The 22720-nt window shown below is 36.9% G+C and overlaps 1 protein-coding gene across 7 annotated transcripts in view; it reads right to left on the bottom strand.

Moving 5' to 3' along the window:
* The window catches only part of LOC126752855 (tyrosine-protein phosphatase Lar), a 966561-nt gene that overhangs the window by 857365 nt on the left and 86476 nt on the right, over positions 1–22720 (bottom strand). For all 7 annotated transcript variants that reach the window (XM_050463852.1, XM_050463853.1, XM_050463854.1 and 4 more), the window contains exon 2: positions 8642–8676. The gene's annotated coding sequence lies outside the window, so the exon portion shown is untranslated. The remainder of the gene's footprint in view (positions 1–8641; positions 8677–22720) is intronic.

Genomic DNA, 22720 nt, shown 5'->3' with positions numbered 1-22720 from the left:
ACAAGAAGGCGAAACATCCCCTCTACAGGGTTGTGCGCTAGGTTTGGGACCCGTTACGTAAAAAACAATGATGAAAAAAGAAAACAGCTTGGATGATAGACCCCCACAGCAAACGTTTTGATGACGACCACCGCAGTAAAGAAGAAGAAGAAGATAAGATTGACTCATCATGGTCAGGTGAATAAGAAAAAATATTAAATCCTGGCTACACTTGGTATCTAGAACTGGCGATGGCTAAATTGCTAAAAGTCCAGCAGAAACGATTAGCGCTGTGTTGTTAACTCGATTATAACGCGTAAGCGATTCTACGCCATTAAAGAAGGAACGATTGGCGCTGTATTGCTACACCATTAAAGGAGAAATGTTGGATTTCAAAAATTGCTGATGACAAGAATTAGCAATTTGAGAGCAATGTGTATGAGCTTTGTAGTCATCAATCCTTGAAAATAAAAAAAAATGCATCGAAATTTACATGATTCTTATGAAAAATTGAATCAGACTTGCATTCTAAGTTACTTCCGTCAACTAGACTCCAACAAAAATCACACTTTTTACACAAAAAAGAAAAAATTAAAGCTTTAAACTTCTCACTCGGCACCTCATAGCAAACAAAACTACGTTATGTATATACATACATACATATGAAAGTGGTGAAAAAAAGGATCTCCTGTCTGCAACGTCTCATCTTTCCTCACTTGCTTGCAATTACCAGAACGGAACTTCGTCAATGGTCAGAAGGAAAAGTAAAAAAAAAAACAAAGCCATCCAAGAAAAGGAGTAGCCAGTGCAACAAAAAACAACAATAACAACAAAAATTGAACCCAATTTGCTGGGGAAAAGTGCACAGTTGTACGATGAGTTGCCGCATTTTAATTCAGTCGCCTCGTCTTCGGACACTGGTTTGTTGTGCGTGTACTCTTTCTTATTTTCCAGTTCATTGTATTGTTGTGCACAGATACACACACACACACATGCATGCACATATTTGTTATGGGTATTGTTATTTGTCTTTTGCCACTCTTACATATTTATTATGTTGCTGCTTCTTGTTACTTGATATCCTTTTCACAAATTAAATTCTTACGTTTATGGTACACTTGTACGTATCTGTGTATGTGTGTGTGTTCTTAATGATGTTTACATTTTCATCGCATTTCGATTTTGCGCTCAATTGATTTGTGCAACTAATTGTTGTGGCAAATTCTTATCGTTTATGCTTGGCTTCCACGAAAAGGGTTTATTTGGAAAAATAATAAAGATGGTGGTTCATTAGTTTATTATGTGCAATCAGTTTTTATTTGCCAACTTACAAGGGTAACTGTAATTTATGCAAATAACGCTCGTGGCAGACGAGGGCTCATTAGTAGATGTTTCTTTATGGGATTTGAATTTACTTGGCCAAAGGGAGATTTATTTTTGATGTGTGTAGAAGATGATTTGGAGGATGCCAGTAAACAGATTTTTATCGCTTCTGAAGGAGGTATTCTAGTATAGATATTTGAAAATATTTAAATTCTATAAACTAAGAAGCTTTCCATACTAGAACTTGAAGGAATGGACCATAAATGGACATTAAATTTGAATGGACGTCAATCATCCGTAGTATTTCGAGGTAAAAAGCCCAATCTGAAAGGAATAAAACAGGGAGTTTCACAACGTGGACACCTCTCACCGCTATGGTTTAACTTCTACATCTCGAAACTTCTTCTTCCACCAGAGAGAAGTTCTACCACCACGTACGTCGGTCTCCCTGACCTTTCTAAAAGTCTCAAATGCTAAATTCATGGCGACTACATTCACCACCTAGACGAAGGAATATAGACTCGACTTCAACATTTTTGTCGATAGCGTTAAATCCCGACAGTGAACAACTACAAAATTTGGAGTGTGACGTTTGATAGACTGTACTCTCTACTCCGCATGCAGCCCCTAAGAGGTATTTAACTCGTACCCTGCAGCTCTTAGCGAAAGTACAAAGAAATGTTGCTAGTCACTTAGAAAGCAATCAATCGAATGCAGCAGGACGCTGCTGAAGACGATACAGACAAGTCAGAATACCGCAGAGTGGAATATCACAGGATGTCTCTTGATATCCGCCGTCGAACGAATACATCCCGCTTGCTGCCGGTTGAGCAACATAATTCACTCTTCTCCTAGCAATTTCTGTTGGAAAAGTTTTCAGATTCGTCTTTGTAATCAAAGTACCACCCATCGCAGACCGTGAGCTCGAGTTGTTATATGAAATAAGAGAGAATATAGCACAACTTCTTTCTGGATACTGTCGCATATTAAACTCCTACCTATCCAGAATAGTGGCCGACATACAAAATATATATCTTGCGTACAAGGAGTCCCCGCTAAGCCCACTCACTGAACACCTCTCTCCATTTGGTCCGACACCGTCAAAACAGTTCTTTTCCTGAACCTACCGCTAAGTGACATAGAAGACAGTTGATTTTTGCACTTTCTCTTAAACATGCCTTTGGTACTCGCTACAACAGCTAGCTTGTGTACATACAGACGAAAGAACAGACAGACGGACTTGACTAAATCCACCCTACGAAAGTCGGGTTTACGTGACCGAAACGGACCCGGATTTTTTATCAGGCCAAGGACTGTCAAATCGACAAAATTCGGCCGCTACAACAACAACTAAATCCACTCAGCTTGTCAAGCTGGTTACTAATAAAGGTATATACTTTATATAAAGTCTCCGTCGTTTCCTTGGCGGTGGTACAAATATATTATGTTCAGGGTATAAATCAGTCAATTGCAAAAAACTCTGGAATCAGGAAATTCTGCATTTGGAACATAATATTTTGAAGTGCCGAAAACAACCAGATGAAAATGACAAATGTAAAATTTTACAGTTCTCTGGAGGCAAAGTTTGAGTAAGAGAAAAGTGCTTCTGATAGATCCAACCCGAAACTCAACCCGGTCTACATAACAATATACTATTGACAATTTAAATCACAGAAACAATCACTATGAATATATTTCCAAAATTCCTATGAGAATATAGAAATGCGTTTCAGAAACGATCAAACTCACTAAGTGCCTTGGCGGACTCCATACACTCTTTCATCAACAACTTAGCTGAACTACGAATGAGCTAGTCTACTAGACACAATTCTCTTCAATGAAACGTTGCATTAATGACAAAAAATTATGGTTTTTTGTTGGAATTAATATTTTAAACTTTAATGCACTTTACACTAGGATAAAGCTTTTTGAAACCAATTTATAAAGTTTAAAAATTAAAGAAAAATTAATTCCATCAAACTTGACTGCTACATTACCAATTAATATAACCAAAAAAATCCAAATTTTTACTTCTCTGTGAGTAGTATTATCTGTTTGCATAATTAGCGGCGTTATTTTTTTCTAAAACAAATAGAAACATGAATTGAGCAACAAGAAATATGCGAAAAAAATGTTGAACACATTTGTATGCAAATTTCATATTTCCAACCAATTTATATCTAAGGTAATTTAATAGTTTTCATCATTTTTCAATAGCTGTAAATTTTTCATTTTTTGACGGTGCACCGAAATCGAACCACGAATATGTAATTGAAGTGCAGTAAAAATGGAAAATGTATTTAATGCAAGTGATATTTTGCGGCACTGAATGAAATTGATTTTAATTGAGTGGTCGATTTTATAATTTAAATCTAACCAATGCGGTTAGTTATGAATATTATGTTTGATTTAAATTTAGATAATATTTGGTGGCACAAAACTACATATGTATGAACGTATGTATATTTAAGCACGTACAAATTTGCAAGGGCAACATGTCAATTAGAACTGTATCACATATCATTTGCATAAATTGCAAAAATTATTAATAAAACGCAGTGTAATGACAGATTATTATTTCTTTACACTGCAAAATATACTGACATATTTTTATCTGTGGATTATATAATTATAATTTTTGTGACATTTATAATATTAGCCGGAATTTGATGCTATCGTGAGATAAATATATTTTTTATAATTTTTAATAATAAAAATTAAAAAAAAACAAGTAAGGAAGGGCTAAGTTCGGGTGTCACCGAGCATTTTATACTCTCGCATGATAAAGTGATAATCGAGATTTCATTATCAGTCATTTACATATTTTTCAAATACCGTATTTGTGTAAAGATTTATTCCGCTATCATCATTGGTTCCTAATACATATATATTATACAGGGAAGGCATCAGATGGAATTCAAAACAGCGTTATATTGGAAGAAGGCGTGGTTGTGAACCGATTTCACCCAAATTTCGTACATGTCATCAGGCTGTTAAGAAAATATTATATACCTAATTTCATTGAAATCGTTGGAGTAGTTCCTGAGATATGGTTTTTGGTACATAAGTGGGCGACGCCACGCCCGTTTTCAATTTTTTAAAAAAAGTTTGGATGCAGCTTCCTTCTGCCATTTCTCCCGTAAAATTTAGTGTTTCTGACGTTTTTTGTTTGTCGGTTAACGCACTTTTAGTGATTTTCAACATAACCTTTGTATGGGAGGTGGGCGTGGTTATTATCCGATTTCTTCCATTTTTGAACTGTATATGGAAATGCCTGAAGGAAACGACTCTATAGAGTTTGGTTGACATAGCTATAGTAGTTTCCGAGATATATACAAAAAACTTTGTAGGGGGCGGGTCCACGCCCACTTTTCCAAAAAAATACGTCCAAATATGCCCCTCTCTTAAGCGATCCTTTGTGCCAAATTTCAATGTAATATCTTTATTTATGGCTTAGTTATGACACTTTATAGGTTTTCGGTTTCCGCCATTTTGTGGGCGTGGCAGTGGGCCGATTTTGCCAATCTTCGAACTTAACCTTCTTATGGAGCCAAGAAATACGTGTACCAAGTTTCATCATGACATCTCAATTTTTACTCAAGTTACAGCTTGCACGGGCGGACGAACAGGCGGACGGACGTACAGACAGACATCCGGATTTCAACTCTACTCGTCACCCTGATCACTTTGGTATATATAACCCTATATCTGACTCTTTTAGTTTTAGGACTTACAAACAACCGTTATGTGAACAAAACTATAACACTCTCCTTAGCAACTTTGTTGCGAGAGTATAAAAAAATTTTAGTTCCCTGGTTATGTTAAGACCGCTTTCGTTAGATTTTAGTATTTTATATTGCATAAACAAACACATCCACAACCGATATTAATATGTGATAATTAAATTTAGTGGATGAAGATATACGGTAAGTTGCCACGAAATTTGCAAAATCCAGAAGTAAATGTCAGAGCTCATTGAACTTAACCATGTCCGCTGGTTCGTCCGTTTGTATATACAAGAAATATACCTCTATTTTTGAGATATCGATCTAAAATTGTGCACACATCTATTTCTCGCCAAGAAGCTGCTCATATTTTGGATTTGGATTTGGATATCGGGCGACCATAAGAAATTAACCTGATTAACCTGTGAAGGGTATTAGATTTGTGCTGCCGAAGTTAACGCTCTTTATTTTAGCTTTTATTTGTTGTTGTTTTACCTATATTTATTAATTTAAAATCACTTAGTCGTCAGATATATTTCATGGTTTTAATAAATATTTTAATATAATATAAATGTTGAAAATGTTGATTTACTTATGATAACATAATTTCGAATCAATCTTTTATAACGCGTAAACACACATATTTGCTATAGATATTAATATACAAACTATATGCTCGTTTTTATTAATTATTCTTAGTGGCACACACTTTACCAAGCAGTTGAATTATTTAAAAACTGATAAGATAACATGCATAGATTTACACGAAGAACGGCTGCACTGCCATCAATTAAAGGGATGTTTGCTTTTAATGGCACTAGACATAGCTGTTCCAATTTTTTATAGGTAGGTAGCTTACGGGGTATTAAACCTAAGAACTATTATATTGTTATGTTGAAACAGATTTATGCCACCAAAGTATGATTGCACACACATGTGGGCACGTACATACATACCTTTTTAATAATCAAAATATATTGCTGCAACACACGTAGAACACAGCCGACGTTGAAACAACACAAAGCATAATCCACCAAAAATGTTAACACTGAGGCTTTATGCCTGCCATAAGTAATACATACATACACAGTTAAGTATGTTAAGTGTGGGCTGCGATTCAAATGAAACAATTTTACACAAAACGCGCGCTACACTTACGGTGGTGTTTTTGTTTTCATTTGATAAACCACAGATTTAATGTAAGTATGTATTTAACACACTAAACGGGGCGCAGTGGCACAAGCTGAGAACACAAAATTCGCTGCCGAGCGATACTTTATCAAACTGGTTTTATTAAATTGCCTATTCGATACTATATTCCGCATTTTAGCTTGCACAAGATTATGTACATCTGTACCAACGTGTGCTGCTTGCTGGCGGCAATACACCCACCCACGCACTACTCGCACCACACTTTACTGCCACACACCAGGTAAATTTTGTTTTGTTGCTGGCCAAAGGCGTCAACGCAACAAATTGCGAGTTGAAATTCGTTTTTTTTAACACTAAGCTAGCTGCTTCTATAATGTATTGCACTGATATTTTTGTAAAATACACTGCAATCGCAGAATTTAACTGCATTCACTGAATATAACTGCAATTTTGGCCAAACGCGAGCTATTTACACAAACAAACACAGTCGACGTCGACGACGCAGTCACAGTCAGCGTCGCAAGTGGCTCCGCTGTGCCGGCTGGGGTCAGCAGCCACGATACAAAAACAACACAATACGCCGGTTAAGCGCCGTTATTTACCGAAATTTTCTTTAACGCTACACTTCTATGCGCTTTTGTGCACTTGCAAAGCTGCAAATTTTCTTCAAATCGCTTTTGCTGCAATTAAAATGCTACAAATTCTTTATAATTCACATGTAAACAAATCGATTTTTGTTAGCTGTCAAAAACAGGCGCTCGCCTGCACACACATGCACAAACACGCACCGCCAGTGGGGACGTTACCAATTGGAAAAGCCGCCTCACTCCAATCAGCCACACTGGATTTTCTTGTTTTTAACGCCCACGTGCGTTGTTTTTCACGACTTGCTTACGTTAACGATTATATTTCACATCGAATTTTCACTTGCGATAATTTTACACAATTTTAATGGCGTTATTTGGTTGAAAACGCGAAATTTGAACGGAGAATAAACGAAAACTACACAAAAATTCACAACGCGCTTGTCAACTGAAAAAACAGACAGTAGTTGGGAATTCTTTGCCCTTATCTGTTTGCTGTGACATTTAGTGGTGGTTGTTTTCAAAGCAGGCAAACGTGTGCGCGAGTGAGATGAATACATGTTGCGTATTGTTTATACAGCGCTTGTTAGAAGCCTACATTAGCTCTCAAACTGTTGCGTACGGTTGGTTTAACCAGCTGTGCGTAAATAAATGTTTGGCATATAAAACATTCAATATTATTTTACTATTGGATATGAGGAATTTTTGTGCTGCAATTATTTTGTAGTTAATTGTAAAGAAAATGTTACAGTGTTCAGTGTACAGTGTTCTGTTCAAGTAAATTTTCTCTTGTTGGTAAATTCTCGTTATCAATGAAAACATTTCTTAACCGCTTGATAGCGTTGCCACATGGCTGAAAATAAGTTCGAATTATTTAACTTTTTATAGACAAGCGCAGAATTAGCGCTCGCTTTGTATGATTCACTGAGATATAAATGAAAAATTTTTTGAATTTGTTTTTCTTAAAATAAAAAATAATGATATTTGAACCTTGGATAAATTTAGGAAAATATACAAATAAGTGACAAAACTAAAGTATGACAGCGATTTTGTGGGAGCATTTAACAAAAAAGTCAGATTTTTCCCGAAATTGTGATCGTTTTTGACCCGCCAGAATTAGTTTAATCAGTTTATATAAGCATTTCATCAGATCATATAACCGATGGGTCCTTGTTTCGAAAATTATATACAGAAAAAAATTTTAGCGATGCGATCATATGCCTCCGAGTCTCTCAAGCAAATATGAAAAATCTTGTTTCGAGAAAAACGTGTTTAAAGATGAACTGACTTATTGAACTAAGCGGCCTTAAAAGGCTGTAACTCAGAAAATATGTGAGTTACAGATTTAAAATTGTAATATGTTATTTGTAAAGGTATGACCTAATGAACTTCTTCAACACGAGTCACCATAATCCACAAGAAAACTTGGAGTTAGAGAAACTTCGAGTTATGGAAGGAAATTTGATTTCTTTTGCCAATTCAAGAGTTCGAGTTAAGGAGAACTAAGAATTATGGAAGTTCAACTTATATACAAAATTATATATATTTTTTAATTAATTCTATATATCATCTTTAAATTATTGGTTATGCATATTAAACAATTTTTTAGTTTTATTTAAAATATATAAAATGTTGTATGAAGTGCCTCCAAGTTTGTTTACATTAGCAACAGCTGATTGTTACCAGCGGTATGCTGCCAGATAATTATTATTTTTAAGCTTGCGTACCATAAAAGACAAGTCAGAAATAAAGTAATCTGAATCTGGTTATTGCAATTATCAAAATATTTCAAGGGAAACCCCTTTTAAAGAAAGAATTAAAATCACACAGGGTCTACCAAAATTTATGATAGATCAAAGTCGATTAAGTAAAATTTACCTTTATGCGAATCCACCACAAGAACTGCGACAATCCTGAAATTAAAAAAAAATTATAAATTTTAATGATTTTTTTATTACTAGACTAAATAAGATCTTTATTGAAAAGTTTAAAAAATCTACAAACGTATAACTTCAGCTTTTTTTACCCTCTTTTGTTTCAATTAAGAACTCTAACGAAAGTAATTGACGTGAGAAATGCTTTAAGTTTCGTTAGAATCCGGAAAAATTCTCTATAGTCTTATCTACATAGAGACATAGTTATAACGCCGAACAAATTAGCATCCTTTTAAGAATGAAAATCCGCCTAAGTCCAATTGGGCGAGTTTTGTATGCTGACACTGAAACAACTAGAGGAATTAAAAATGTGAAGAGCTGACAAAATTCTCAAGCTATCCTTAGGTACGCTAATGATGAAGACGAAGATTTTGAAACGATTGGAATTTAAGTGTGCTCTGCCAAATCTACAAAAATAGAGATCCCACAATATCCGCCAACTACCGTGGAATAAGGATAAGCCTCCTTAAAATCGCATATAAAGGTCTATCGAGCATATTGTGTGAAAGACTGAAGTTCACCGTCAACAAATCGATTGGATCTTATCAGTGTGGTTTTAGACCTAGAAAATCTACAAACAGATTGGATCTTATCAGTGTGGTTTTAGACTTGGAAAATCTACTATCGACCGGATTTTCACCATGCGCCAAATATTGGAAAAGACGCGTGAAAATAGCATTGACACACATCCTCTCTTCGTCAATTTCAAAGTTGCTTTTGACAGCACGAAAAGGAGCTGCCTTTATGCCGCGATGTCTTAATTTGGTATCTCCGCAAAACTAATACGGTTGTGTAAACTCCTTTTGGACTAAGAGGTACCTCTTCAAGTTGTTCGATACAAAACGAGGTTTCAGACAAGGCGACTCCCTATGGTGCGACTTCTTTAAACTACTCCTGGAGATAATGGAATTTTTTTTTCCTTTGGTACTCGGAAAAATAGGTTCCTAGACACCTCTAAGAAAGCCTCTCCAAACATGAGTTTTTAATTGTAAAGGGAAGGTCCTCCTACATACAGTTTTCTATTTTTTCTTATTATCAGATAGAAAAATTTATATCTCGCTTCCAACTACTTAAAAAAATATCTTGTTCCTTAGATTTTGGAGGAAATTGAATGCTCTATAAAAAAGGTCTATTATGATTTTTTCGTAAACCCAAACGTTTAAAAGATATTGACAGTTAAAGTTTGATTATTTTTGGGAAAATTTTTTATTTCTTATGAATTTTATAACTCAATGAAAAAAAAAACATTATGAATGATGAAGTTACAATGTATGTATATGCATGTCTGTCTGTGTAACCAGTGTACAAATTAATTAAAAATATCAGTTGTAATGCCAACACAAATTGACATCTCTTATTAAAAATAATCTGTCATTACTGTCTTGACATAATACAAGTAAATACCGCAAGCGTGACTGAAAGTAAAAACATAAATATATGCAGACATATGTACATACATATGTACATATGGGTATATGCCTTAATTCATTTAATATTGCCTAGCGGCGGACAGCTGAGAGTAAAATTAAAGCAGTCGGCAAAGTAAGTAAAATGTAGAGAAATTGAATATGTACGGGTATTTACACATAACTGTGGAGAGCAGAAACCTCATGTAAAAAAAAAACAAACAAAAAAATATAAAAAAGGTAACGAAGGCAAGTAACGCCACTTGCGCATGCTCAGCATTTGGCTGCATATATCTATCTACCTTAATATATTTCAATTCCACTATACCTACATACATATATGTACCTTTGGTCTTCTACGCTCCAAGGCAATAAGTGACGCGGTAGGCATAAGCAAACAAAATGCTAACGAAACGTAAAGAATGTAGCATTTGGGAATTATTCTCAACTTAAGCGCTTTGTTTTCACGTGCTCACATAATCAACTTCGAATAGCGGGGATGTTTGGTTGTAGTGTTGTAGTTTAACCCGTCGGTGGCTACTGTGACTACTTTGGCGGTAATTAATAAATTGACTATGGTACTTAAATAATTGATTATTACCTGACAAATATACCTAAGAATATGGTGGTAATATCAGAAAGCCGAAATAAATTATAATGGAAAATTATATTTTTTAATAAAATTAAAAAGTGTAAGTAAAGGAAAATAAATTTTTGACGAGAATTTCTACTGTTTTAAGAGATTTTTTTTTTCTTTACTTCACTTGAGGTTAAAGATCCCGTACTGCGAGCGGGTGTCGGTCTTAAAACAACCGGCTCGCTATATAAATGTTTGTAAAACTCTGTACTACTCGCCTAGCGAGGTTGTTCGCTGGGTTTGGGATCCGCCACGTAGAAACCAAACCCAATAAAAAAGAACCAAAACAGCCTCGGGTGAAAGATGCCACTTTTGATGACGACCACTGCAAATGTAATCAGGACTAGGCATGCATCTGGAATGTCCGCTCCCTAAATTGTGAAGATGTTCATGCTCAGCTGGTTAATATCCTCGTAAAGATAAAGGCTGACATCACCGCTGCCCAAGAAAAAACACACGAAAGGTACGACGTCGAGAAGCTACTATCACAATCGACAGCGAAACGGTTTTATACTCGACTTGCATTCCTGCTCTCTGAGAGCATTCATCAGCAACTCGGCATAAGGGAACTATGTGACGGCCTTTCAAGTACCTTACGTACACCTTCGAAGTCATTGGTTTTCGTAAAGGGCGAAAAAACAGCTGGTACGGTATAGACTGTGGTGTCGCAGTGGTAGGAGACTTCTTACTTCGCAATACTGCGGCGACCACAACACGTGCCGGGTGGGATATATACGGGGAATTGAAAAGGGAAACACATATGCAGACAAGAAAAGACACAGAGGTAATGGTCGAAACTTCTACGAAAAAATACGGCGACTAACGGTAGGCTCGGAGCTTACTCTTATAAAACCCAAAGATCTAGTGGCTGATGTTCGGAGCATACTGAAGTTATGGAGGAAGCACTTCTCCAGCCTGCTGATCAGCAGTGAAAGTGTAACAACTGGAGATGGCGAACCCAATTTCCAATCGATGACGATGGAGTAGATGGTCCATTGGCCCACTATGATGAGGTTCGAATTGTGAACTCGATTAACGAGTAATAAATATTAAACTGTTTCAACTAGTGTTCGAACTCAAGAGTGAGTTACAAGGTAAACAATTTGTCGAAAAAATCGTGACAATATATGTTTTTAAGTTTTCTAATTTTTTTCAGTGCCCTTGTTGACTAAACTTTGCGGCTATTAGTGAATTTGTCAAACTTTGTAGCCTCATGGAATTGCAATTTATAGATAAGAAGAGGAAATAATGTTTAGAATTTAATTTTCTAAAGATTTTTAGAGATTCTAGAAACATTATAATGTCAATTCTAAAAGAGGTTATCAATATTTGAATGATAAGTTAAAAAAACAGTACGATAATTAGTTAATACTAATTTCTAACAAAATTCCTGCAAGTACCTATTGGGTCTATAACTGCATTTGAGCGGCTTGCCAGGAGATTTCATTCATCAACTATTTCGAACATATTCCGTTGGATAGATATTGTCCTTGTGCGTCTTTTTCAATATAAGTAATTCATTTGAAACATAAACAACAACTATTTTGTTCACTCAAATATCTCTAACTGTGAGCCTAAAAAAAGTGTTTTTACAAACCCCATCTGAAAGCCATCGTATTTTGGTGAAAGTTTATGGTGAACATGCCCTTGTTGAGCGAGCATGCCAAAAGTAACGATTTAAGTGTGGTGATTTGGGTTCAGAAGACGAAGATGTTTAAAGATAAGGAACTGGAGGCACTACTTGATAAATATTGTTGGCAAACACAAAAAAAAGTCGCAGAATCTTTGCGAGCAGCGCAAGTAGCCATTTGAAAGCATTTAAAAGCAGGCGGATAAATTCCTGAAATTGGCGATGAAATTGGTATCAAATGAATTAAAGATTTAAACATATAAATGACATTGAAAGACGATTTCATATGAATGAAAGAACAGAGACATTGAAAGACGATTTTGCATATCAGAAGTGCTGCTTGAACAATACGAAATGAAGTAATTTGAAGTAATTGCAATATATCAGAAACCTGGCCAACTAGCCACAATAACGACACAGCCGAATATCCATACGCCAGGGTAATGCTTTGTGTTGGGTCAGAAGGGCACGCTGTGTTATGATCTTCTTCAAATCGCAACAACTGATTGCTGAAAAATGCCTGGAACTCGCGACTAGAGTTGAGACAATAATTTTCCATCATGAGAACGCTTTTTAGTTCATCCACCTTATAGCCCCGACCTTTCCTCTTTTGACTACCATATGAACTTTTGGGAAAGAATACACGAATTGCCAGAAAGAAGAGAAAATGTAGCTACAGATGGGCAATACTTTGCACTGTGCATTTTTTTTCTTAAAACAAAGATCACATTCCGAAAAGTACCACAGGCATTTAGTTTGTGTAGTTATTTATATGGTATGCTATCGTTCAATTCAGGGATTGTTACAAAGCAAAGGAAAAGAGACCCAGCAGCAGTGCTCATTAAAGGGTTAAAAACAAGTACAAACATCACAGTGATGGAAAATTATGAATTAAATATGTAATATGGTTGTTAATTGCCGGTAAGCGGTACATGTTACATACTCATACAGTATATAAACTTAAATATACATATATACCTTACAATTTATGTTGCTTTCACTTTCGTAGCTAGTTTCTCGATCAAACGGCGTGTTAAATTTTTCAATTAAATTACTCCTATTTTTTCTAATAAACAAATTTTAATTTAATTTAATTAAAATTAATTGAATTAAATCGAAAACGGAAAAAAATAGATACTTTTTGTTTAATTGGTGTTTTTTCAATATTTAATCCTACAAATATTTCATATGCACTTCATATATATTGTACCTATGGCCATACATACAAACACCACCCGTCAACTGAGCATATAGTATCATCCTTTGTTAACTTATCGCTTAATCGTAATTGCTTGCTGCCCACAATTGTGGCCATAAGTAGACCTAAATATTCGCGTTTCAACATTTTTTCTCAGCAGTTGACATGTGAAAACTGTTTTATTTTACATTTGACTGTAAAATGTCGCGCCAATTGACAGCATACAACCGCAAAACAATTACGTCTAAATGACATACCTTTTCGGTGATTAAATCCGGCTTGTAATTTGAAATTGCACTTATAAAAAAGGGTTGTGAACTTATAAAGGGTGATTCTTTAGAGGTATATAATTTTTATAGTAGTATTGTTGTCAAACCAGCTGTCAAAGTAATGACATGAGTTTGACATTTATGTTCTCTATACTTTTTAAATTAAATTATTATGCAAAGTTTCACACCCAAGGAACGTTCTAAAATTCTTAAAATAGTCTTTCTAAATGTTGGCAATACTTAAATTGTTTTTCGAAAACTCGTTTAAAATATACCAAACTTGTCAAATTTACTGAGCAATTTCTTCATCTTCGCTAATTACGCATATATTTGAGCTAGAAACCTCTATTCGGGGTTGATAAGATGAGACTACCTTTTCTGGAAAGTCAGCTGGTAATTGCAGCAACAGGTGCAAAATTGAATAGCCGTAGGTGGATATACACCTGAAATTTTGCTTAAACTCTAAATGTTATACAATTTTTTGCCACAACTCTACATATCTTTTTTTGAATTTTTGAACTAGAAAGCCGAAAATGTTGACCATTTCAAAACTTTTTTTATGCGATATTTAAAAAAAAAGATGTATGTGTATCTCTAAAAAAAACCCTATATTTTCAAAATACTGAAAAAATATATAAATCGCCAGTTTTTTAGCAGAATATTCATTAAATAATTAAAGTAAAATTAGAAATCCATTCTATAATTCTGTAAAAACACTCTGTACTTACCAAAAAAATTAAAATATACACCAAACCGCCAGATTTTGATCGGTTTATCTATTAAGTTATTAAAAATAAATTTTGCAACCAAAAGTTTTTTACCCCCAAAAAGCACCCTCTACTTAAAAAAAGGAATAAAATATACCAAACTGCCGGATTTTTATCAGATTATTCATTAAACTATTCAAACCAAATTTAAAAAAAAAATTCTATACCTCTTAAAACACACCCTATACTTTCATAAAAAATAATTCCGAAATAAAAAGTATACAACCGTCAGATTACCAAATTATTAACCATTAAACAATTTAAACTAATTTTGGAAAAAAGCTCTATACCTCTCAAACACCCTGTACTTTCAAAAAAAAAAGAAAAAAAATATTCAAATCGTTATTTTCTGATCAGATTATCCATTAAATAATTAAAAATAAATTTTGGAAAAAAGTTCATAACCCTCCTAAAAAGCACCCTATACTTTTATAAGAATGGAAAATATATACCAAATCGCCAGATTTTTATCAGGTCATCCATAAAACTATTTAAAAACAAATTTTGAAAAAATCCTATACCCCTCAAAAAACACCCTATACTTTCAAAATAAGGAAAAAATATACAAACCGCCAGATTTTTATCAGATTATCCATTAAACAATTAAAAATAAATTTGCGTCGTTTTTGTGACAATTGTGTTCGTTTGTGCAAAAGGAATCTGTATGCAAGTATGTACATACATACATACATACATACACAAAATTGTATGCACGTACATATGTATGTATGTCCTGCCTATATGTAGTTAGTATATAACATGCAACCACTCATCAGATAAGTACTTATTTGTTGTTAATAAATTTCAAGTGGTAGCGCAAGTTAATATCTCACATAAATATACAAACATATGAATGCATATGCAATACGTACATACACATATATACATATGTAAATATCTTTTTTAACGCTGACAAATTGCTTTTAATTGTTTCTGTCAGCTTGTGTGTGTATGTGTTGTGCAAACGCTTGCTTTTGGTTATTTTATGTAATTGTTGTTAATTTATTTGTGAATATGATAAATGCAATGTGCATAAATAAATTTTCACTGATTTGTATGATAACAAGCAGCCACCCAGTAGGAAATGCGCCACACTAGGAATTATTCCATAGTCCATGGTCAAATGATGCAATTTGTAAGCGTTTTTGTGGTGGCAAAAAATAGTAAGACTTTGTTCATAATTTTAAAGTTCTTAATTTATTCTTCAAAGTGTCTGTCGTTTCCTTGAAAGTAATCTCCCTTGGCTCCAAGACACTTGTATCAACGATTTTTCCAGTCCTCGAAACACTTTTCATAAGCACTTTTTGGGATGACCTTCAGCTTCTTCGGTTTTTGTTTTTCTCTTCGATCGACTGAAAACGGATTCCACAGAGCGGCAATTTCAGTTTGAGGAACAAGAAAAAATCACACGGAGCCTTATCTGGTGAATACGGTGGTTGATCAATGGTATTCATTGCTTTTTTGCCTTTAAATTCGGTCACAATCGTGGCTCAATGCGTTGGTGCATTATCATCGTGTAAAAATCGTCTGTCCTTCCGGAATAAATTCATAATACACCAAACCACGAATATCAAAAAAAAAAAAAAAAATACAACGAGCATCACCTTGATTTTTGAACGGCTTTGGCGAGTTGTTTTGGTTGCGGGTCGTGTTTCCCTCCATTCCGACGATTGGTGACTTGCTTGTATGTCAAACTCATAATCCCATGTCTCATCGCCAGTTTAAATGCTCTCAATGAATGTGGGATCGGAATTTGCAGGATCAAGCATGTCCAAAGATGTCTGTTTACGGTACTGCTTTTGAAAGGAATTCAGCTTTTTTGGGACGAGTCTAGCAAGAACGCGTTTCACACCCCAAATATCCACCAAAGTCATTCGAACGGACTCGCGAGAGATGTCGAGCTCTCTAACACTTGTCTGATGATTTTCAAACCCCTTATCCTTCAGTTTTTTTATATTTTTATAAGTTATTTTGGTCACAACGTATACCTATTAGTAATGGTGCCATTAATTACCTTATTTTTTAAAATAAAAAAATTTCTTTCTTAAATACAAATATTTGATGAATCTTAATTTATTTCTCAATCCCAGCTTCAATATCAATCTCTATTTCCAGCTCAATCTCAATTTATATCTGTTTCTTAATCTAATCGTTTTGAATAACTTTCTCAATATCAGTGTCTATTTCTGTTCCAATCTCAATTTTAACCTGAATTTAAATATAAATTTCATAAGTAATCTCAATCTCAATTTTAATCTGAATTTTAATATCAATCCCAATCTCAATCTCAATCTGAATTTCAATATCAATCTCAATCCTGAATTTCAATATCAATCTCCGCCTAAATTTTAATATCGGCCAGAAACGATTCTTTTACATATGACTCAAGCAGCTCCTGACCAAGTATCTTCTGGGTAGCCTAAGAACATCCGTTTGAAGGCGAGCTAAAGTGAGAAGGCGAAATATCCCCTACATAGGGTTGTGCGCTGGGTTTGGGACCCGCCACGTAAAAAAACACCCCCAATGAACAGTAACAACCAGCCTCGGATGAGAGACCCCCCTTTTGATGACAACCACGGCAAACGAAATAAGGACTACGATTTAAGGGCATGCACCTGGAATGTCCGGTCCCTTAATTGGGAAGGTGCCGCTGCCCAGCTGGTTGATGTCCTCGTGAAAATAAAGGCTGACATCACCGCCGTCCAAGAAATGCGATGGACGGGACAAGGAAAAAGACGAGTAGGTCCTTGTGGCATTTACTACAGTGGCCATATAAAGGAGCGCAAGTTTGGTGTGGGATTCGTGGTGGGAGAGAGACTTCGTCGCCGAGTACTATCATTCACTCCGGTGAATGAACGTCTAGCCACAATCCGCATCAAAGCGAGGTTTTCGCTGATTTGCGCCCACGCCCCGACGGAAGAGAAGGACGATGTGACCAAAGGTGTCTTCTTTGAGCGCTTGGAGCGCACTTATGAGAGCTGCCCCCGCCACGATGTCAAAATTGTGCTTGGCGATTTTAACGCCAGGGTGGGCAAAGAAGGTATCTTTGGTACTACGGTCGGTAAATTCAGCCTCCACGATGAAACATCCCCAAATGGGTTGAGGCTGATCGACTTCGCCGGGGCCCGAAATATGGTTATATGTAGTACTAGATTCCAGCATAAGAAGATTCATCAAGCTACCTGGCTGTCTCCGGATCGAAAAACTACCAACCAGATCGATGATGTTGTGATAGACGGAAGACACGTCTAAAGTGTTTTAGATGTGCGTGCGCTCCGAGGTCCTAACATCGACTCGGACCACTATCTTGTTGCAGCTAAGATTCGCACCCGCCTCTGTGCAGCAAAAAACGCACGCCAACAAACACAAGGAAGGTTCGACGTCGAGAAGCTGCAATCACAACAGACAGCCGAACGATTCTCTACTCGGCTTGCACTCCTGCTCTCTGAGAGCACTCGTCAACAACTCAGTATAAGGGAACTGTGGGACGGCATTTCAAACTCCTTACGTACAGCTGCAACCGAAACCATTGGTTTTCGGAAAGTGCAAAAGAACAGCTGGTACGACGAAGAGTGCCGTGTCGCAGCGGAGAGAAAACAGGCTGCCTACCTCGCAATGTTACGATCGACCACAACACGTGCGGGATGGGATAGATACCGAGAGTTGAAGAGGGAAGCGAGACGCATTTGTAGACAGAAAAAGAAGGAGGCCGAAATGCGTGAGTACGAAGAGCTTGATAAGCTGGCCGACAGGGGTAATGCTCGAAAATTCTACGAAAAAATGCGGCGGCTTACAGAAGGTTTCAAGACCGGAGCATACTCTTGTAGAGCCCCCAAAGGTGATCTAGTCACTGATGCCCAGAGCATAGATAAATTATGGAGGGAACACTTCTCTAACCTGCTGAATGGCAGCGAATGCACAACACCAGGAGAAGGTGAACCCGATTCCCCAATCGATGACGATGGAGCAGACGTTCCATTACCCGACCATGAAGAAGTTCGAATAGCAATTGCCCGCCTGAAAAACAACAAAGCGGCAGGGGCCGACGGATTGCCGGCCGAGCTATTCAAACACGGCGGCGAAGAACTGATAAGGAGCATGCATCAGCTTCTTTGTAAAATATGGTCGGACGAAAGCATGCCCAACGATTGGAATTTAAGTGTGCTATGCTCAATCCATAAAAAAGGAGACCCCACAATCTGCGCCAACTACCGTGGGATATATAAGGTTCTATCGAGCGTATTGTGTGAAAGATTAAAGCCCACCGTCAACAAACTGATTGGACCTTATCAGTGTGGCTTTAGACCTGGAAAATCAACAACCGACCAGATATTCACCATGCGCCAAATCTTGGAAAAGACCCGTGAAAAATCGACACACACCACCTCTTCGTCGATTTCAAAGCTGCTTTCGACAGCACGAAAAGGAGCTGCCTTTATGCCGCGATGTCTGAATTTGGTATCCCCGCAAAACTAATACGGCTGTGTAAACTGACGTTGAGTAACACGGAAAGCTCCGTCAGAATCGGGAAGGACCTCTCCGAGCCGTTCGATACCAAACGAGGTTTCAGACAAGGTGATTCCCTATCGTGCGATTTCTTCAACCTCCTTCTGGAGAAAATAGTTCGAGCTGCAGAACTAAATAGAGAAGATACCATCTTTTATAAGAGTGTACAGCGGCTGGCGTATGCCGATGATATTGATATTATCGGCCTCTACACCCGCGCCGTTAGTTCTGCTTTCTCCAGACTGGACAAGGAAGCAAAAGAAATGGGTCTGGCAGTGAACGAGGGCAAGACGAAATATCTCCTGTCATCAAACAAACAGTCGTCGCACTCGCGACTTGGCACTCACGTCACTGTTGACAGTCATAACTTTGAAGTTGTAGATAATTTCGTCTATCTTGGAACCAGCGTAAACACCACCAACAATGTCAGCCTAGAAATCCAACGCAGGATAACTCTTGCCAACAGGTGCTACTTCGGACTGAGTAGGCAATTGAGAAGCAAAGTCCTCTCTCGACAAACAAAAACCAAACTCTATAAGTCACTCATAATTCCCGTCCTGCTATACGGTGCAGAGGCTTGGACGATGTCAACAACTGATGAGTCGACGTTGCGAGTTTTCGAGAGAAAAGTTCTGCGAAAGATTTATGGTCCTTTGCGCGTTGGCCACGGCGAATATCGCATTCGATGGAACTATGAGCTGTACGAGATATACGATGACATTGACATAGTTCAGCGAATTAAAAGACAGCGGCTACGCTGGCTACGTCATGTTGTCCGGATGGACGAAAACACTCCAGCTCTGAAAATATTCGACGCAGTACCCGCCGGGGGAAGCAGAGGAAGAGGAAGACCTCCACTCCGTTGGAAGGACCAAGTGGAGAAGGACCTGGCTACGCTTGGAATATCCAATTGGCTCCACGTAGCGAAAAGAAGAAACGACTGGCGCGCTGTTGTTAACTCCGCTATAATCGCGTAAGCGGTTCTACGCCAATTAAGAAGAAGCAGAATGCCAGCTTAGCTTTTACCTGTAACCAACTGATTTGGAACTTTCGATTTCAACGGTTTTATCAGAGGAAGAGAGACATTTCTTCAAAGTTTTGTTCAGTTTAACTTTAGTTTAGTACCATTCTAGGTGGTGCGAAATTACTTTATTTCGTCTATATTATTAAAAAATTATGACTTACATATCTTTTCAGCCAACTATTTAACTATGATAGGCTATACTCCACCTTGGACGTCGAAGGTAAAGAATGTTGAGTTACTTGTAATTTAAGTCCACTAATCTCTGAAGAAGGACACAACAGCCTCGGATGACACGCCAATAAAGAAGAAGAGGAATCTTTGAAGAACACAAATTGATAATGATTCAATGTATATACATATGTATGTACTTATATGTATATTATCCTTTCTTACACCAACTTAACTGTATCTCCTAACTGTATCTACATTCCAATGTGTTTGTCACATTTTCTGCCATTTTGTTGACATATAATTTGAATCAGTTAAGCAAATATTTGTGTTTTTGTTTTCGGCATAAGCTGATTGTAAATTTTGAGTATTAAACTTTTCGTGCAAATATTTACTACACAAAGTACGAACGGCTTGTGGCAATATCACTACACACATATGTATGTACTATATGTACATAAATAAACAAATATCAATATAAATAAATAAGTATATAATCCGCTCATTGCGGTTTTCAAGTTGTTTCAGAGTGCTTAGCTCTCGTGAATATTTATTTATATACGTACATATGTATGTATGTATGCAGGTTGATTAAGTTTATTTTATTGAAATTTTCGGTTTAATAATAATTCATGATTTAATTGAGCACTCTAAAAAATTGAAATTTTAAAGTCAGGTGATTTAATTGGTGGAGATAGAAAAAGTGCAACAAACTGAGTAAAATGGTTTATAGAATTTTTTATTGACAATACTTCGGTTGTGACTAAAATGCACTGTCAAATGCTTTCTTTCCGCTGCTTGCGAGTAAAATAATATTTTTGAATAAAAGCCCCATGTGATCAAAAATAAGATATACTGGCTGGTTTGAATTAATATAAAATAAGTTCCTTTTGCAAAAAAAGTTACCAAGAATACTTGAACAAGAAGTTGATTCGGAGCTTGTTAGAAAGTCGACAAATCAATGTATTGGCTGAGAGGTAATGCAATGAAAAAATCAGTTTATGGTCTATTTAATACGAGTATGAGTTCTTCTGGAATGGACCTTAATTGGGAAGGTGCCGCTACCCCGCTGGTTGATGTCCACGCAAGAGTAAAGACTGACATCACTGCCGTACACCGTTCTTTAACATATCGCTGATTTGCGCCCACGCCCCGGCGGAAGAGATGGACGATGTAACCAAAGATGTCTTCTATGAGCACTTGGAGCGCATCCATGAGAACTGCCCTCATACATACATGATGTAGGAAGCGTGCTTGCCGACTTTAACGCCATGGTGGATAAAGAAGGTACCTTTGTAAGAAAATTCCCAAATGGTTTGAAGATGATCAAAAATATGAGCTGGTCTTATGGGAGTGAGTACGAAGAGTTTGACAAGATGACTGACAGGGGTTATGCCTGAAAATTCTACGAAAAGATGCAGCGACTAACAAAAGGTTTCAAGACCGGTGCATACTCTTGTAGAACCCATAGAGGTGATCTAGTGACTGTTGTCCAGAGCATATTGAAATTATGGAGGGAACACTTCTCCAACCTTCCGAATGGCAGTCAAAACATAACACCAGGAGATGGTGAACCCGATTCCCGAATTGATGACGATGGAGCGGACGTTCCATTGTCCGACCATGAAGAAGTTCGAAAAGCAATTACCCGTCTGAAGAACCACAAAGTGGCTGGACCGATGGATTTCCGGCCGCGTTATTCAAATATGGCGGCGAAGAACTGATACGATATGCATCAGCATCTTTGTAAAATATGCTGGGACGAAAGCATGACCGGGAAATTTCATTTAAGTGTGCTCTACCCATTCCACAAAAAGGGAAACCCCACAATTTGCGCCAACTACCGTGGGATAAGGCTCCTCAAGTACGTCAACAAACTGATTGGACTTTATCAATGTGGCTTCAAGCTTAGGAAAACAACAACTGACCAGATACCATGCGCCAAAAAGACCCGTGAAAAGAGGATCGACCCCCATCACCTCCTCGTCGATTTCGAAGCTGCTTTTGACAGCACGAACAGGAGCTTCCCTTATGCCGCTATATCTAAATTTGGTATCCACGTAAAAATAATACGGCTGTGTAAAATGACGTTGAGCAACACTAAAAGCTCCATTAGATCGGGAAGAACTTCTCCGAACCCTTCGACACCAAACAAGATTTCAAATAAGCCGATGTGCGACTTTCAAACTCCTAATCTAAAATAATTCAAGCTGCAGATTGGAATAGAGAAGGTACAATCTTCTAAAATAGTGTACAAATTATCAGTGTTGACAGTTATAACTTCGAAGTCGTATATAATTTCGTCTATCTTGGCTCCAGAATTAATGCTAACAACAACGCCAGCCTCGAAATCCAACGCAAAATAACTCTTGCCAACAGGTGTTACTTCGGACTGAGTATGTAATTGAGAAGTAAAGT

This window comes from Bactrocera neohumeralis, chromosome 3 (genome assembly GCF_024586455.1).
Source record: "Bactrocera neohumeralis isolate Rockhampton chromosome 3, APGP_CSIRO_Bneo_wtdbg2-racon-allhic-juicebox.fasta_v2, whole genome shotgun sequence".
Lineage (NCBI taxonomy): Eukaryota > Metazoa > Arthropoda > Insecta > Diptera > Tephritidae > Bactrocera > Bactrocera neohumeralis.
The sequence above is the reverse complement of the archived record's forward strand: the minus strand, read 5'-3'. Positions and strand labels throughout refer to the sequence as shown.